Here is a 15,312-nt window from a genome sequence, read left to right as displayed (position 1 = left end):
AGTCCATCCTAAAGGAAATCAGTCCTGAATATTCATTGGAAGGACTGATTATGAAGCAGAAGCTCCAATACTTTGGCCACCTGATGTGAAGAACTAACTCATTTGAAAAGACCCTGATGCTGGGAAAGACTGAAGGCAGGAGGAGAAGGGGATGACAGGATGAGATGGTTGGATGGTCTCACTGACTCAATGAACAAGAGTCTGAGCAAGCTCTGGGAGTTAGTGATGGACAGGGAAGCTTGGTGTGCTGTGGTCCATGGGGTCTCAAAGAGCTGGACATGACTGAGTGACTGAACTGACTGAAGTGTTGAACCAAGGAATACAATTTTATTTGGAGAGGTGGCTGACCAAGAAGATGGCAGATTAATGTCTCAAAATAACCATCTTGTGAGATCTAGATGCCAGGTTCTTTTATAGGACAGAGAAGGGGCAGTTTAAAGACTGTTGTCTTGCAAATGTTTCCTGGAATGGCCAACTTCAGAGAGGGGATGTGTTAATCTCTGCAGGAAGTGGGGCATGATTCCATGAGGCAGGTCATTATGTATGATTACAATAACAAAAGCAATGAAAAACAAAGGTTAAAGTCAAAGAAACCATCCATCATGGAGTTAGAATTGGCTCTTTCCTGCAACACAATGATGATTACATACAATAATCCTCAATGTGTGGGAAAAACCTATCTCTAAATACAACTTCTCTCAGCTCCTGAGAGAAATTAGAATCCTGGCTTTCAAGATCAATTGGATCTGAAACCCATATGAAATGAAGAATATAGGAAAGTAAAAAACTGCCCTAAAATGCACCTCCCCATGAGCTGTACACCAATCCAGGGCCTGGGACCTGCAACCTCCATAGTTTGTATCTAACCACAGGAACTGGGCCCAGGCAGTAGGCTGAACCTGACCTACTGCAGCTCCCATTTTCTCTCTGAAATGGCCCTTCTTCATAGAGATTTTTGTGGGATACATTAAGAATTTCATCTGGGGCTTTCAATCATACCACAGGCAGTCAAACTTGGCCCAGAGGAAAGAAAAGGCTTGGAGTTTCACTTAGTCCTATCCCTCAAATCTATTTCATTTCTACCCTGTAGACAAGTAAGCATACGTTATTTTTGTTATTCAGTATATTCTAAATTTTATGTCCTTTTTCTCTCCTCCTATCTCCTGAAAGAAAGTCATTGTACAGGTTTGCTCCATTTGGTTCCTCTGATTCTGGATTGATCACTTACTCCTTGGAAGAAAAGTTATGACCAACCTAGACAACATATTAAAAAGCAGAGACATTACTTTGCCAACGAAGATCCACCTAGTCAAGGCTATGGTTTTTCCAGTAATCATGTATGGATGTGAGATTTGGACTACAAAGCTGAGCGCCGAAGAATTGATGCGTTTGAACTGTGGTGCTGGAGAAGACTCTTGAGAGTCCCTTGGACTGCAAGGAGATCCAACCAGTCCATCCTAAAGGAAATCAGTCCTGAATATTCACTGGAAGGACTGATGCTGAAGCTGAAACTCCAATACTTTGGCCACCTGATGTGAAGAACTGACTCATTTGAAAAGACCCTAATGCTGGGAAAGATTGAAGGTAGGAGGAGAAGGGGATGACAGAGGATGAGATGGTTGGATGGTATCACCAACTCAATGGACATGAGTTTGAGTAAACTCTGGGAGTTGGTGGTGGACAGGGAAGCTTGGCATGCTGCGGTCCATGGGGTAACAAAGAGTTGGACACAACTGAGCAACTGAACTGAACTGAACTGATCCTGGATCTTCCTGTCAGAGCCTATATTGTTCTCATTGGAGGTTTACCTGATGTCTGACTGGCACCTTAATCTCCTGTCTCGTTGTGCCACAATCTCCTTGACTTGTATTACCCCTCCCACACATCCCGACTTCTGTTCTCTCTGCCTTCTGGAATGAATGTCTCTTCAATTAGGTCAAGGTATTATGCTGCAATAACATGAAATCCCGATAGTCTAGTGGTTTACAACAACAAAAGTTGTTTTTTGATTTAATTTCTCATTCATGTTCTATTCCATGTCACTTTTATTTTGGGACTTGGACTGAAGGAGTAATCACTACCTGTGACACACTGGTCATTTTAGAGCAGAGAAAAAAGCAATGGCTGCTGCTGCTAAGTCGCTTCAGTCGTGTCCAACTCTGTGTGACCCCCATAGATGGCAGCCCACTAGGCTCCCCCATCCCTGGGATTCTCCAGGCAAGAACACTGGAGTGGGTTGCCATTGCCTTCTCCAATGCATGAAAGTGAAAAATGAAAGTGAAGTCACTTAGTCGTGTCCGACTCTTAGCGACCCCATGGACTGTAGCATACTAGGCTCCTCTGCCCATGGGATTTTCCAGGCAAGAGTACCGGAGTGGGTTGCCACTGCCTTCTCCGAAAGCAATGGCAGAACTATGCAATCTCTTTTAAAAGTCACGTGTCCCTTCTACTCATATTTCCTTAGTCAAAGCAAGTCAGAAAGCCAAGCCTAATACTGGTGTGTGGAAAATATAATCTTCTCTTAGTATAATTCCTTCTATAATATAATCTTTCCCTATTGGGAGGGGCTGGCAGGGTGGAGCTGGACCTGTGTTTGTTTTTGCAAACTGATACAAATTAAATTCTAACTTTATGGACATGTAGGAGATCCAAGTTAGCAGTGATCTACTCCACCCTTCTTCCCTTTTTATTTTTGCAGCCTCCCTGTTTTCACTGGCCATTTTACTCATTTTCTTTCCATCCTTCAAGCCATAATCAGCTTCTTTGGACTCCACAAAAGATCGTAAGCTATCTTTGGTTGAGAGGTTGAGAAAAGGAAGAAAGAAGTGAAACAAGGAGAAAGAGGAAAGGAAACTACTTTATTTAAGAAGCTTAAACCAATGTACTTTCATAGATTTAAACAAAACTATGCTCCATAGCAAAATTTCATCTGTCCAGCATGGTACAGACTAATGATATTATCAGTTTTCAGTGGCCATTTTTTAGTCACTGCCATGTTTGCTGTGATCGTGCATAGATGTGGGGGTACTTTATGAAACCTCTTGACTCTGTTTTGTCCAGAGAGTACAAAGACCATGGGACTGTTGGAATAGCTGATAAGAAGATGCATATGGCTGTGATGGAAACCAAAGTAGAGAGAATAAACATTTTAAATGAGGAGAAAATGATGAGAGTTGCATGTGTGTAAGGGATGAGTTGTTTCCCAGAAGGAATAGTTCTGAAGGACAAAGAGAATCAGGCAGCAATTGAAGAACTGGGCTTTTGTAATCAAGGGTAATCAGCAAGAGATGAGGCATGGTGATTAACAAAATGGAAAGCCTTGCCCACAGAGATAGATGATCAGAATCAACACAGATGTCCTTTAGCCTGTGTTAATTCAGGAGAAGGCCAAGAGTTTGTTTGAGAACTTAAAGGCTAAATATGTTTGTGGTAGACCAAGGCCGGGCCTGCCTACAAAATAAGTGGAAAACTCCTACACCCTGCCGCCCAGGTGTAGATAAGGAGCAACTGCCCCAGGCTGGGCACAGCAAGCATTTCAAGGTCTGGAATCTGGACATTAGCCTGCATGAAATGGCTTACTGAGTAACTACATTTTTGCCTTATATGGTAGCGTAAATTATTTCTGGTTGCTAACGTGTCTGGAGGTATGAAAGATATTGAGCCCACACTTCTGGGCTCCCCTGACCTCCCAGACATCTCAGTCTCTTCAGGCTGCCAAGACGAACAAATTTGTGATGACTCTGTGAAAAACAAAGGAGGCACTGGACAGCTGCATCTGCCTTACCTCATGTCTATCCTTTGCACTGCTTACATGCTGCTTTGGAAGTAAATCAAAGTGTAGCATCTTTGAACTGAACTCAGAGTGTCACTTGCGCCCGTTCTCTCACCTAGACCAGACTCCGTGTTCTGACTCCGCGTGGGGTGAAAGTACTGCTAAGGAAGCTCCTGTTAAAAGCCACGAGTGGCCCATTAGTTTAAGGCCGGGCCCCATCTGCACTGTCAAATCACTAGGTAAGTGCAGATATTATATCTGCAGAGGTCAAGGGATTACTGCCTTGAAAGGTTTTCAAGGGTCTATTCTGGTGGAGAAAATGCCCAGTGGCACACATGTGTCAGGAGAGACAGGACAAATGATTTAAGTTTTGAGAACCGTCTAACTCCTATTAGATAAAAATATGCTTATTTATTACAAGTTTAAATTCCCAGTCACATTAAACAGTGGCAATGGGGCCCTAGTCCCACCTGCTTGGTATCTCCCTTTCCCTCTTACACTCTCTCCCCAGGCACCTTTACAAACCCCAGGCTCCTTTCAACATAATATGAACAGCACTGCCCAACTTTATTCAATATTAGTAAGTTATAGTACAAACTGGGGCATTTTTAACCATGGAAGAGAAAACTGTTGGTAATGATGCCAAACCATAGACCTAACTTGGGACCCTCATGGGAAAACTGGAATTACAGTCACCCTGTAGATGTCCTAATTCCAGTATCTGCCTGCTGAGGTTCCTTCTGAAGAGAGCCTGTTCTGTCCACAACCCCCGCTGGAGAGGCAGCCCCAGGCTCATCAGGCTGACCCTAAGCCACAAGACTGAATTCTAGTTGAGCATGTGACCCAAGGCTGGTAAACAACCCTAGGCTAGTGACTCTGGGAGACCTTGAGGCTTGGCTGGACATGATAAGCCTGGTCAAATGGATTCTGTCCTTCATAAATCAGAAATACTGACCAAAAGAAGCTGAGGGGGTGTGATGCTTCTATTTTTTCTGCCTCTATACTGTTAACATGGAGAACAAGCATTGCCATTGTCAGTAAGTAACATCTGTCATTACACTGCAACAATTTTCAACTTCTTAGGGAGTGGAGCAGGGAAGTGGCATTGTAAAAGTCTCCAGCAATATCTGCTAAAATCACAAATGTATATCCTTGACCGAGTAATTTCAAGTAAGTCTAGAAATTTATCGGATATCCTTGCACATTTGCAAAGTGATATGCTGCTGCTGCTAAGTCACTTCAGTCGTGTTCGACTCTGTGCGACCCCATAGATGGCAGCCCACCAGGCTCCCCCATCCCTGGGATTCTCCATGCAAGAACACTGGAGTGGGTTGCCATTTCCTTCTCCAATGCATGAAAGTGAAAAGTGAAAGTGAAGTCGCTCAGTTGTGTCCAACCCTCAGCGACCCCATGGACTGCAGCCTTCCAGGCTTCTCCGTCCATGGGATTTTCCAGGCAAGAGTACTGGCGTGGGGTGCCATTGCCTTCTCCAGCAAAGTGATATAGGTAGATGTTATTCACTGTGTGCGTGTATGTATGTGCATGCTAAGTTGTGTCCAAATCTTTGCGACCCCATAGACTGTAGACTGCCAGGCTCCTCTATCCATGGGATTTCCCAGGCAAGAATACTGGTGTGGGTTGCCATTTCCTTCTCTAGGGGAGCTTCCCAACCCAGGGATTGAACCCATGTCTCCTGCATTGTAGGCAAATTCTTTTACCATTAAGCTACTGGGGAAGCCCTGGCATTTTATAATAGACAAATATAATGTCAAAGACATTAACTGTTTATTGAAATATATGAAAGACACAGGAATACCTTTGATTCCACCAGATTTTCATAAAGATTAATACTGATTCAGTGAATCCCCTCCCCAAACCATTTTGTTTTTAATGCCTGAGGTCATATAGCTGGACTTTTTATACTATTCCTTTTGCTTAAACCTGCTTTTGCAGTGAGGGTTTCCCAGGTGGCTCAGTGGTAAAGAATCCGCTTGTCAAGCAGGAAACACAGGTTTGATCCCTGGGTCAGGAAGATTCCCTGGAGAGGGAAATTGCAACCCACTCCAATATTCCTGCCTGGGAAATCTTATGGACAAAGGAGTTTGACGGGCTACAGTCCATAGGGTCACAATGAGTCAGATACTTAGCACTTAAAACACCACCACTACCACTTACGCAGTGAACAGAATTATCACCACACAGAAAAACATGGAGAGTCTGTCCTCCACAGTTAAGAAGAAAATGCATTGTTTTGAGGATTTAACAACTATTGTACATATTTTATTTGTTCTCTTAGTGACTTAAAGCAATGTCAAGAAGACTATGCTTTTAGGCTGGTGTGTACTCATTAATATTGCAAGTAGTGTTTGTAATGCTCAACAGTTTTTGAAATGGACTGCGAACATATCAGAATATAATTATAACTGGAACAACTTCTTGGGAAGTTCCTTTGCTTATACAAGAAATGGTTCAAATATGATAGTGTACAGTTGCTTAATTACTCTGTTTTCATTTTTTATGAAATGCTTCTCTCTGGTTTATGATGTTGTGATGTAACTTTACCATTAGCCTCTACACACACACACATATATCCCAACTACTTACCACATTTCTAAGATAATTTTTCCCCTGAGTAAGATAAGACTTAAATGTTGAAAGAGGAGGGAATTCATGGGCTCTCTGCTAAAATTACAGAATATTTGTTGTGGAAATGGTTTTAGAGAATATTTGTCTAAAACTTTCATTTTGTAGATTATGAAAAATGAGATCCCAGGAGGCAAAATTACATACCCAATGTCACACAGATGGTCTGAGAGGCAGGACTGGAATCCATTTCTTCTGACTTTCAGGTTGAGATTTGGTAGACTGATCAGAAGGAGCAAACCTTTAAACAATTTGTGTTAAAGGTGCTACTTGGAACCCATGTTCCCTTGTTCCTGGTGACTTTCTGCCCCCTCCTGTTTCCTTATCAGTACTTTTAGTTGAAATGTACAGCCCAGACCCTTCTCTGTCTTTCACCTCCTTGCAGCCTTTCTTTTATCCTTCCCCAACTCCACTCCAGTTCTTATGTGTACCACTGCTCCTTCCTACTGTGCAAGGATTTTACAAATCTGCTCAAAATTCAAAGGAAGTCACTGAGAGAAGCATTATGTAATACAGAAGACTAATGGTTTAAAATGTAGACAGCAATGCAAGAGAGGTTTTTATTTGTTGATTACATTAATTAAGTGAATAATCTTGGTTGGAAGATGGGAGAGCTTAGTAGCATGGTTTTCAGCCTTTGAATAATAACCATCTAGTGCACTATGAATCACCAAACCTTACAACCACCTTTGTATAAAGTAAAGCTTAAAATCCATAGGAAAAATAAGAACTATGATTTAAAAGATTGCCCTTTAAGCCTATAAAACAACTAACGGTTTTAGAGTTCTTTACAGTTTATAAAGCACTTACACATTCCTTTTCCTCTTTGGGCTTCAAACAATCAGGTGAGCTCAGTAAGACAATCTGTGTTGTTATCTAGAGGAAAAACAGAGATTCAAAGTTAGAGTTACCCAGGTGAGAGTCAAATCTTAGTCTTCTAATTCTATAAATCCCATGTTTCTATCATCTTACCGTTCTGTCTCCCAAAAAGTCCAACCACAAACCCTCACAATTTAGAAACTGAGGAAATTGGACCAAATCTGTTTAGAAGATATGATGGTTAATTTAATGTACCGTCTGTAACAGGTCCAGGCTGCTGTGCAAGGTGTTCTGCTGTTTGGGCCAAATGATCCTGGAAGGTTATATGGATAATATTTTAAGGTACTATTTCCTGGATGCTGTGGCAGATGAGATCAGAGCACAAGGCGTAGATATGCATGCTGGAGAGAACCTGGTTGGTTTGAGATGGTATAAATATGAGAGTATGCACTTGCTTACTTACTCATTTTTATGAAATGCTTCTCTCTTGAGTACATACTGACAGATTTTACTGATGAGAAGGCTGATATCTGACAGAGAGCTACCTCATTTAAAACCCCGGTATGAGACTTCTCTTCCTGCTCACAAGACCGAAAAAGGCCTCCTTCTGCCCTATTCGTCTTTGGGCCCAAAGGAGCAAAGAACATTCCCTTCAGGACAGCTCAGTCCTAAAGAAGGGGAGGTGCTGGGCTACTCATGAGCTGTTACTCTTTCCTAACTCAGATGTCGAGAGAGGAGCCAGGATTATTACATTTATTGAGCTCCCACCACACAGAAGGAGACATCAGGAGTGGAAAGACATGTTCCTCCTTACTAAAGTTAGGGAAGATTTCAAGACTTAATGTAGGTGAAATACTTAGGGCCTGGTCCAGAGCTAGTACTTGACCAATGCAAGTTGTGTTAATTAGAAATACACAGACTCATTTCTGATTCTAGCTCCTCCATTAACTGTGTGTTTTAAGGCAAGAAGCCACATCTGTCTGGTTCACTGTTGAATGCCCCAAACCAAGATTGGTGCCTTGTACAGCACCTGTAATAATAATAACAATAATTAAAAAAATAAATTATCCTCTTGGAATTTATTTCCTCATCCATAAAATGAGGAATTTGATGTCTTGATGATACTTAAGTTTCTTCTTTGCTCTAATTCTATAAGAGGGAGTTGCAGCAAGTCTAATACACCTATTTTGTTTTAAAAAAATATATAAAAGGATTTGCTGCCAGCATCTAGTCTGTGTATATTGAATCCCAATATTTTAAAAGAGCAAATTCAATTAGAATAGCAATATATGTACAATTCTTTAATAATGTTGGGGTTAATTAATTTTACTCTACCCTCCAAATATCCCAATTTTAGTAACAGTGCAAGTATTTTCTTTTATTCTTTATAATTTTTCAAAAAACTTTCATTTGGGGTACTAAAAATCTTAACCCTATCAGTAAATGTCCACAGCTATGCTACTATAAAATCTTCTCACTTTAAAAGTTTAGGATTTTATGGGACAAATCCAATGTTGCCAAGCATTCAGATAATTGTTTTAGAAAATAATCTCTTCCTTGCTCACCAAGCCAAAAACAAAACCATTCTCCTCAATCGTTATCATGTGAGAGATGAGAAAATAGGCTCAGGTAGTAATCTTGACCTTCTGAGCCACCAGGGAAGCCCTAGTAATGTGACCAGGGCACAAAGTCAGTAAGTGGCTGAATCTAGTTCTGAGCTTTTTAAGGTGGCTTTGTATCTTATTAATATCTTATCAAGCAATTGGTACTTACAATCATGTGCCCCACTGTCCACTACACCGCTAGAAATTTAACATGGTCTGGAAGAGAACACGCACTGAACATAGTAGAATTTAGAATTTTTCCATTAGAAAATACAAAGTTCCTTATTTACATCTGAATAGATTTGCCAACAAGGACAAATATCATAAATCTAAAGTGAACAGCCTTAAACCTGAAATAATCACATTGTTAATTGGCTATACCCTGATACAAAATAAAATGATGGCACTAAAAAATTTTTTTTAATTAAAAATAAAGTGAACTGCCTCAAAAGGCAGTGAAAAATATCACAGAAGGTGACTGAATTCTGCAACTTCAAAAACAAAGTTTCTTCAAGACTCAGATCTCCTTTCTGCCCTGCTGTTTCAGTTTGGAGTCTAAAAGACTATCTATCTACTTTGTGTCTGACTTATTTTCCTGTCAGACAGGAACTGGAATTTGAACTTTGCTCTCCAAAAGCCAAAGGCCAACTAATTTAGAAGGAGACTCTCAAAATCAATGATGGTTTCTTCTAGTTTCATTAGTTTTGTCTAAAGTGATTAAAGGATTTGATTTCCAGATAGCCATGAAACTTACTCCTATTTTTACAAATCACATTAATTTCTATACTTAATTCTGATCACTTGTGGCATTCCTGAGGCAAGTCTGGATTCATGCAGCATTCCAACCCCAGTGCCTTTTCAAGTTTCCAACAAAATCCTGTGCCAGTGAGCGATGATACCTTTATTGTAGTAGCCCCAAGGTGTGGAAGTTGTTTCCTGTGGCCTAGACTCAGCCCAACCCCTCCACTTGTTGAAACATCTGCAAATACTTTGTTCATTTCAGAGGCATCTGACCACAGCTAGCCTTCCATCTGGATTGCTTCCTCTTTCCTGATTGCTCACGTAAAGCATCAATAATCTGGGAAGACACTCAGCAAGAGAGAAACTGGGAGGGCCTAGGGATTAGATTGAAGTGCTTGAAGTTGGTTCTTAGGAGTTTTCTCTCATACTCATTCATTAATTGATTCATTCAATCATCACCATTTATTGGGTGATACTAGTGATGCAAATATCAACAAGAAGCAGTCTCTGTCCTGAAACAGGAAACAATATTACATGCTACATTTATTGTCTCAAGTAAGGAATTATATTAATCAGTTTAAAATAATAAACTGTATTTACTAGGTGTCTTCTATCTGTAAAGTTCTACAATTGCTTTTATTCTTATCTTCAGTAGGTATAAGGTTTATAGAATCTTTTATCTGTTTGCCCACTTTGAAACTTATATAGTTTCAAACTGAAAGCAATACTCTCTAAAGGGTTTTGTAAATAATTGTTAAATAATTTAAGAAATATCCTAGGAATTTTTACTTGATATGTGAAATGATAAATTGTATTCCTCTGAGTAATCACATTCCTTAATATGTTGCATTTGCTTTAACATTTCTATATGTTAAAACTATTAATACAAAACTATCTGCTTAACTATTATTAGAAAAAGACTATATTTTAAAAGATTTTAATGCAGTTGGATTATTTTTATGCTCTTACGTGTTTTAAAAACATAAAATTCCATGTTTTAAAAATATATCTACATTGTGCACACATTTGCACATTTTAGTAAGTTTTTTATAATCAAACCATACAAAGATCTAATTAACTCATCCCAGGAGTTGCTGAGCAATAATTATACCTTCAAAGTACCAGAAGATTTAAGGCGTATACAGGGCGGGACCCATCCACCCAAGATTTCAAAACCACAAGGTTCTTCAGGTCCTGTTGGGGCTTATCTATTTGCACGTCTTCCCCTGCAGGAGTCTGGACTAATCAGGTCACTACATCTTGACTGTAGTCTCTACCATTCATTGTTTGCAACAGTGAAGTACTGTCAACAGACCACAGGGAAGTTAGCAACGGATAATGGAAAGGCTAATAGCAAGGCTGTGCCCAGGGTTCAGCAGGACATATGGCCTATGTCAAATCATCTGATATCAAATCCAACAAATGAGCTCAGCCAAAAGGTTGAGCCATGTTGCCTGATGGCATTGTGCCCTTGGGTTGCAATGCAGTACTAAGCAAACTGTTGCACGTTGACTGTTCTTTCAGTTTGCTAAAATGGAAAAGTCAGGTTGTTTCTCCAGCACTGTTTCTGTTTTGCTGCAAAACATTTCCTACAGCGTTCCTGCCTCAGCTAATCGTCATTGATCCAGATATTAATTGGTCATCTTGGAAGCAGACAGGGCTTCCTAGGTGGCTCTAGTGGTAGAGAATCTGCCTGCCAATGCGGGAGACAGGGGTTCAATCCCTGGATTGAGAGGATTCCCTGGAGGAGGGCATGGCAACCCACTACAGTATTTTTTCCTGGAGAATCCTATGGACAGGGGAGCCTGGTGGGCTCCAGTCCATAGGTTGCAAAGAATCGGTCACGATTGAAGCGAGCTAGCATGCAGCACGCACGGAAGCTGACAGGAGTTGGTTCATTTCTCCTTCAGCCATGGCTTCTTCCCATCCCCCAGTGCTCCCTGTCTGGAGACTCATAACAGAGTAGTGCTATTAAATATAGTAAGAAAATACATGTCGAAGGGCAGATGAGAGCTAGGTGCCTAAGAACTCGGAAGAACAGAGAGCCCCTGAGCCTTATGGTACATTGTTCAAATTTTTAAAAAAAAACACACTACTTCCTGAGGTGGGTGACATGTATCTTAGCAGGTAAAGTTAGAGGATGGAGTTCAAAGCCTACCCACCTCCTCTGCCAGGCACCATTATGCAGTCAACAAACTGCACATGTATATGGTGGCCTGGCAGAAAGGGTATCAGAGCCTTCCAATCATAGATGAGAGCACTGAGAAAGATGAAGTCAAATTTGATATGAAGAATAATGGAAAACAGGCAGTCCTGGGTGGTTCTGTCTTATGAATCTCTAAATAGGAGAGGTTGTTTAAGTATGGTATCTGCCTTCTGATTCAACTTAAAACTATTTACCATTTTATGGTGACTCCTTTCCTCTCAGGAGATTTCTTCTAAAAGTTGAGATGAGGAGCAGGTTTTACATGTACACAAAGATGTACATATTATATTCCTATTCCTAAGGTGGTCTGCATTTAAACAGAGGCAAAAACATTTAAAAATTGGTTACTGCTCTGTCCCCAACACCTAGAGCCATACCTGAAACACAGTAGGTCCCTTAATATGTTGATTAAATATATCTCAAATCCTAGACATTCAGTCACTGAGCATTAGGAAGCAAGAGTTATCTTGCTTTCAAGATTCCACAGATCAAATTAGAAAGTCATCAAAATTAGTTTTCTCTTAGGCACGTCATAGGCCAGAGGTCTCAACTCGCTTATAAAATAACATCACCACAAATACTACTCAAATACCAATTATTTAAAACATCTCTTGAACATCACCAACAATAAAATGTCTACAAGCCAAACATTTTATATAAGGATGCAGCCTATATATAGTTCAGTGCTTGATAAGACTGTGAAATGTGTGAAAGTGTTAGTTGCCCAGTCATGTCTGACTCTTTGTGAATCCATGGACTGAAGCCCACCAGGTTCCTCTGTTCATGGAATTCTCCTGGCAAGAATACTGGAGTGGGTTGCCATTCCCTTCTCCAGGGGATCTTCTGGACCCCGCGATCGAACCCAGTTCTCCAGCAATGCAAGCAGATTCTTCTTGACTGTCAGAACAGGGAAGCCCGCTTGATAGACTAAGTACAAACAAAAAGTTGGTGGCAAAGATGCTTATAAACATTACTTTTTACTTTGTAATTTTATATATGGGGTTGCATAATCACAGTGTATTATTTATAATTGAATGTATCACCTTCCACCAAAGATTTCAAAGCACCTTTGGTGAGTAAGGTATAGTCCTCCCCACACATCTGGTGAAACAGGTATGCTATAAGCATTATTTTCATCAAACCAGGATCACACATGAGTCAATGGCAGGGCTGTATTACTCACTCAAGATACTTTAGTGTAGGGCTCTAACCCTCAGAGGATTGAGTACACATTCATTCATTCACTCATTCCTTTCTTCATTCAAAACATTCACTTGATGCCCTTTGGGAAGCACTTAGGCTCGAGTCCCTACTTCCTCACTGAACTTGCAGCATATGAACATTACAATATGTTAAAAAAAATTGTCATGACAAACATTTAAAATTTTTCTGCACATGGTGATTAATCCTAATTGTTTCATAGAGACATACCTACCAGCGAGTCACATGTATACTGAGGAAATGACCGAAATACAAAAAAATTTAAAGATCACTTCTCTCTTAAGTATGGATGTTAATCATGTGTCTATAACATAAGGCCTTTTTTGTTGTTTTTTTTTTAATGTTTGCCTGGTGCAACTAAATACTTGGCGATTTCTGTGTCTAATTATAAGTTTCCGCTGTGTGTTGTAGCTGAGTTGGTACAAGATGTTCAAAACCATGAAATGATGAATGTAATGGCTTCCTCGTGTCATGGTCGCAATTTTTTTTCAGTTCATTTGTCCTTTTAGGTAATCATACTGTTTGTACTCTGACTCTCGTACTGAATCCACAATTACCGCTCTTGCCAGACCATGCCTCCAGACTTGACTGTATAAATTAAATGTGTATTCCAATGCATGCATATGCAAGCCGTGTGCACTGCCTGTTGAACAAAGTAATGTAAGCAACTTAAAGGCACATTTTACTGACCTTTGAGTTCCCGTGTTACAGTGGTTTTTAGACAGTTACCTACTGGGCAAAGTATAGAACAAGTGATTCACAGAGGTCATTATCAGTGTGTGCCTCGCAAACCGGTTTGATCGAGGAATCCAGCCCCCTAAGTGTGCAAGCTGCATTCTCCACGATGTTCTTCTCTGGCTCCCCGTCCCCTAGAAGGGGCTGATTCACCCTCAGCTCCCTCTGCCGGAGCTGGCGTGAGGGGCGGTGCGGCCAGGCCGCCGAGGCAGGGCGGGCGCGCAGCCGAGGCCGGGCTGCGTGACAGGCTGCACTTCCCAGCCCGACGCTGTGGTAACTGCCTGAGCTCATCGCCGCTCGTCACGACACGCGCTGCTTCGCCTGCACGCGGCGTAGCGTGAGAGGCGCCGGGGCTGCGCCCACCCCGGAGCCTGCGTGCGGACGCGCCCCACCGCCGCTCGGAGGCCCAGCCTGCCCGTCACCACGCCGCCGGCGTTCTCCGGCTGCAGGAAGACGGCCCCCGGACGTCAACAAATAACTTGACCTCCCAGGCGGTAGCCTTCGCTCTTTTCAGCCTCGGAGGGCCCTTCTCTCACCACCCGCTAACACACAGCTGCCAACCCCCTTAGTGTGGGGAAGGCGCCGGTCAACCGGGTCAGTCGCCTGGCAGCGCCACTTGACTCCCGTGCGCCCTGAGTTCCCGGCAGAAAGGGCTGCGGTGGGGTACTAGGGGTGGAGGGCGCGGGACCCTCTTCCCGGGGCACAACACCGGGAGGGTGCAAGGCCTCCAGGCCGCTGTGGTTGCAAGGCAGGCGGCGAGCAAGCGTCGGGGCCGCTCAGGAAGCCGAGAACGGTCCGCGGAGCCGACTCGTGACTCCTTGACCGCGTTCCCCTTCGCCCTCGTCCCGCCGCCCGAGCTCTTTGCCTTACAGCAGCGGAGCTGGGTACTTTTCGGCGTTAAAATGAGGGCATTAGCCGCTCGGGCTCAAGTTGGCGGCGGGGGCCGGGCGGAATCAGGGATTCCTCACGGGATTAGGCGGCCGGGCCGGCACGCGAGGCGGACGCAGGGCCCGCCAGGAAGCCCGGGTTAGCGCGGAAGCGGCGAGCGCAGGCAGCGGGGGCGGGGCCGCGGGGTTGCGTGACCCGCCGCCCGGCGGCCGCACGCACTTCGTGCCCCGGGCAGCCCTCCCAGCCAGGCTCGTCGCCGCTGCCGCGGGGCGGGAGCGCAGGTGCAGGAGGGCGGTGCCGGGTTTCCACTTTTACAACCGCAGCGGGGAGGAGAGTCACGCTATATTTCTGGGACAGGGAGTGAGTTCACCCGGGAGGACACGGCGTCTCCTTGTTATCGGAACCTGGGTAACATTCAGTAATAAAACCCGCTCAGACAGGATGTATTAAACGAACTGGGAACCAGAGCTGCTCTATCAATAAGCAGTCGTTCCGGGGAAGCTTTCCAAGGAAAGCTTTACATTTTGAGGCTCGGCACACAGGTGCGTTCGTGTGACATGCTTATACAGGAAGGAACCAGAGCGAGGACGGCGGCTTTGGGACGCAAGTTTTGTGCACTCTGCACAAAGATTAATAACAGAGTCGTGATGCTGGGCAACTATCATTCCTCCTAGAAGCGTTCT

At 42.9% G+C, this 15,312-nt stretch overlaps 1 long non-coding RNA gene across 4 annotated transcripts in view; it reads right to left on the bottom strand.

Annotated features, from left to right (window-relative positions):
- Window positions 1-14,798, bottom strand: part of LOC139184051 (uncharacterized) — a 44,000-nt gene extending 29,202 nt beyond the window's left edge. For 2 of the 4 annotated variants that reach the window (XR_011567481.1, XR_011567483.1), the window contains exon 1: window positions 7,226-14,798. This is a non-coding gene — a long non-coding RNA (uncharacterized lncRNA). The remainder of the gene's footprint in view (window positions 1-7,225) is intronic. The other 2 variants (XR_011567482.1, XR_011567484.1) reach the window with 2 other exon arrangements.
- Between the last annotated feature and the right edge of the window lie 514 nt (window positions 14,799-15,312).

The sequence above is a fragment of the Bos indicus genome, chromosome 1 (genome assembly GCF_029378745.1).
Source record: "Bos indicus isolate NIAB-ARS_2022 breed Sahiwal x Tharparkar chromosome 1, NIAB-ARS_B.indTharparkar_mat_pri_1.0, whole genome shotgun sequence".
NCBI classification, from domain to species: domain Eukaryota; kingdom Metazoa; phylum Chordata; class Mammalia; order Artiodactyla; family Bovidae; genus Bos; species Bos indicus.
The sequence above is the reverse complement of the archived record's forward strand: the minus strand, read 5'-3'. Positions and strand labels throughout refer to the sequence as shown.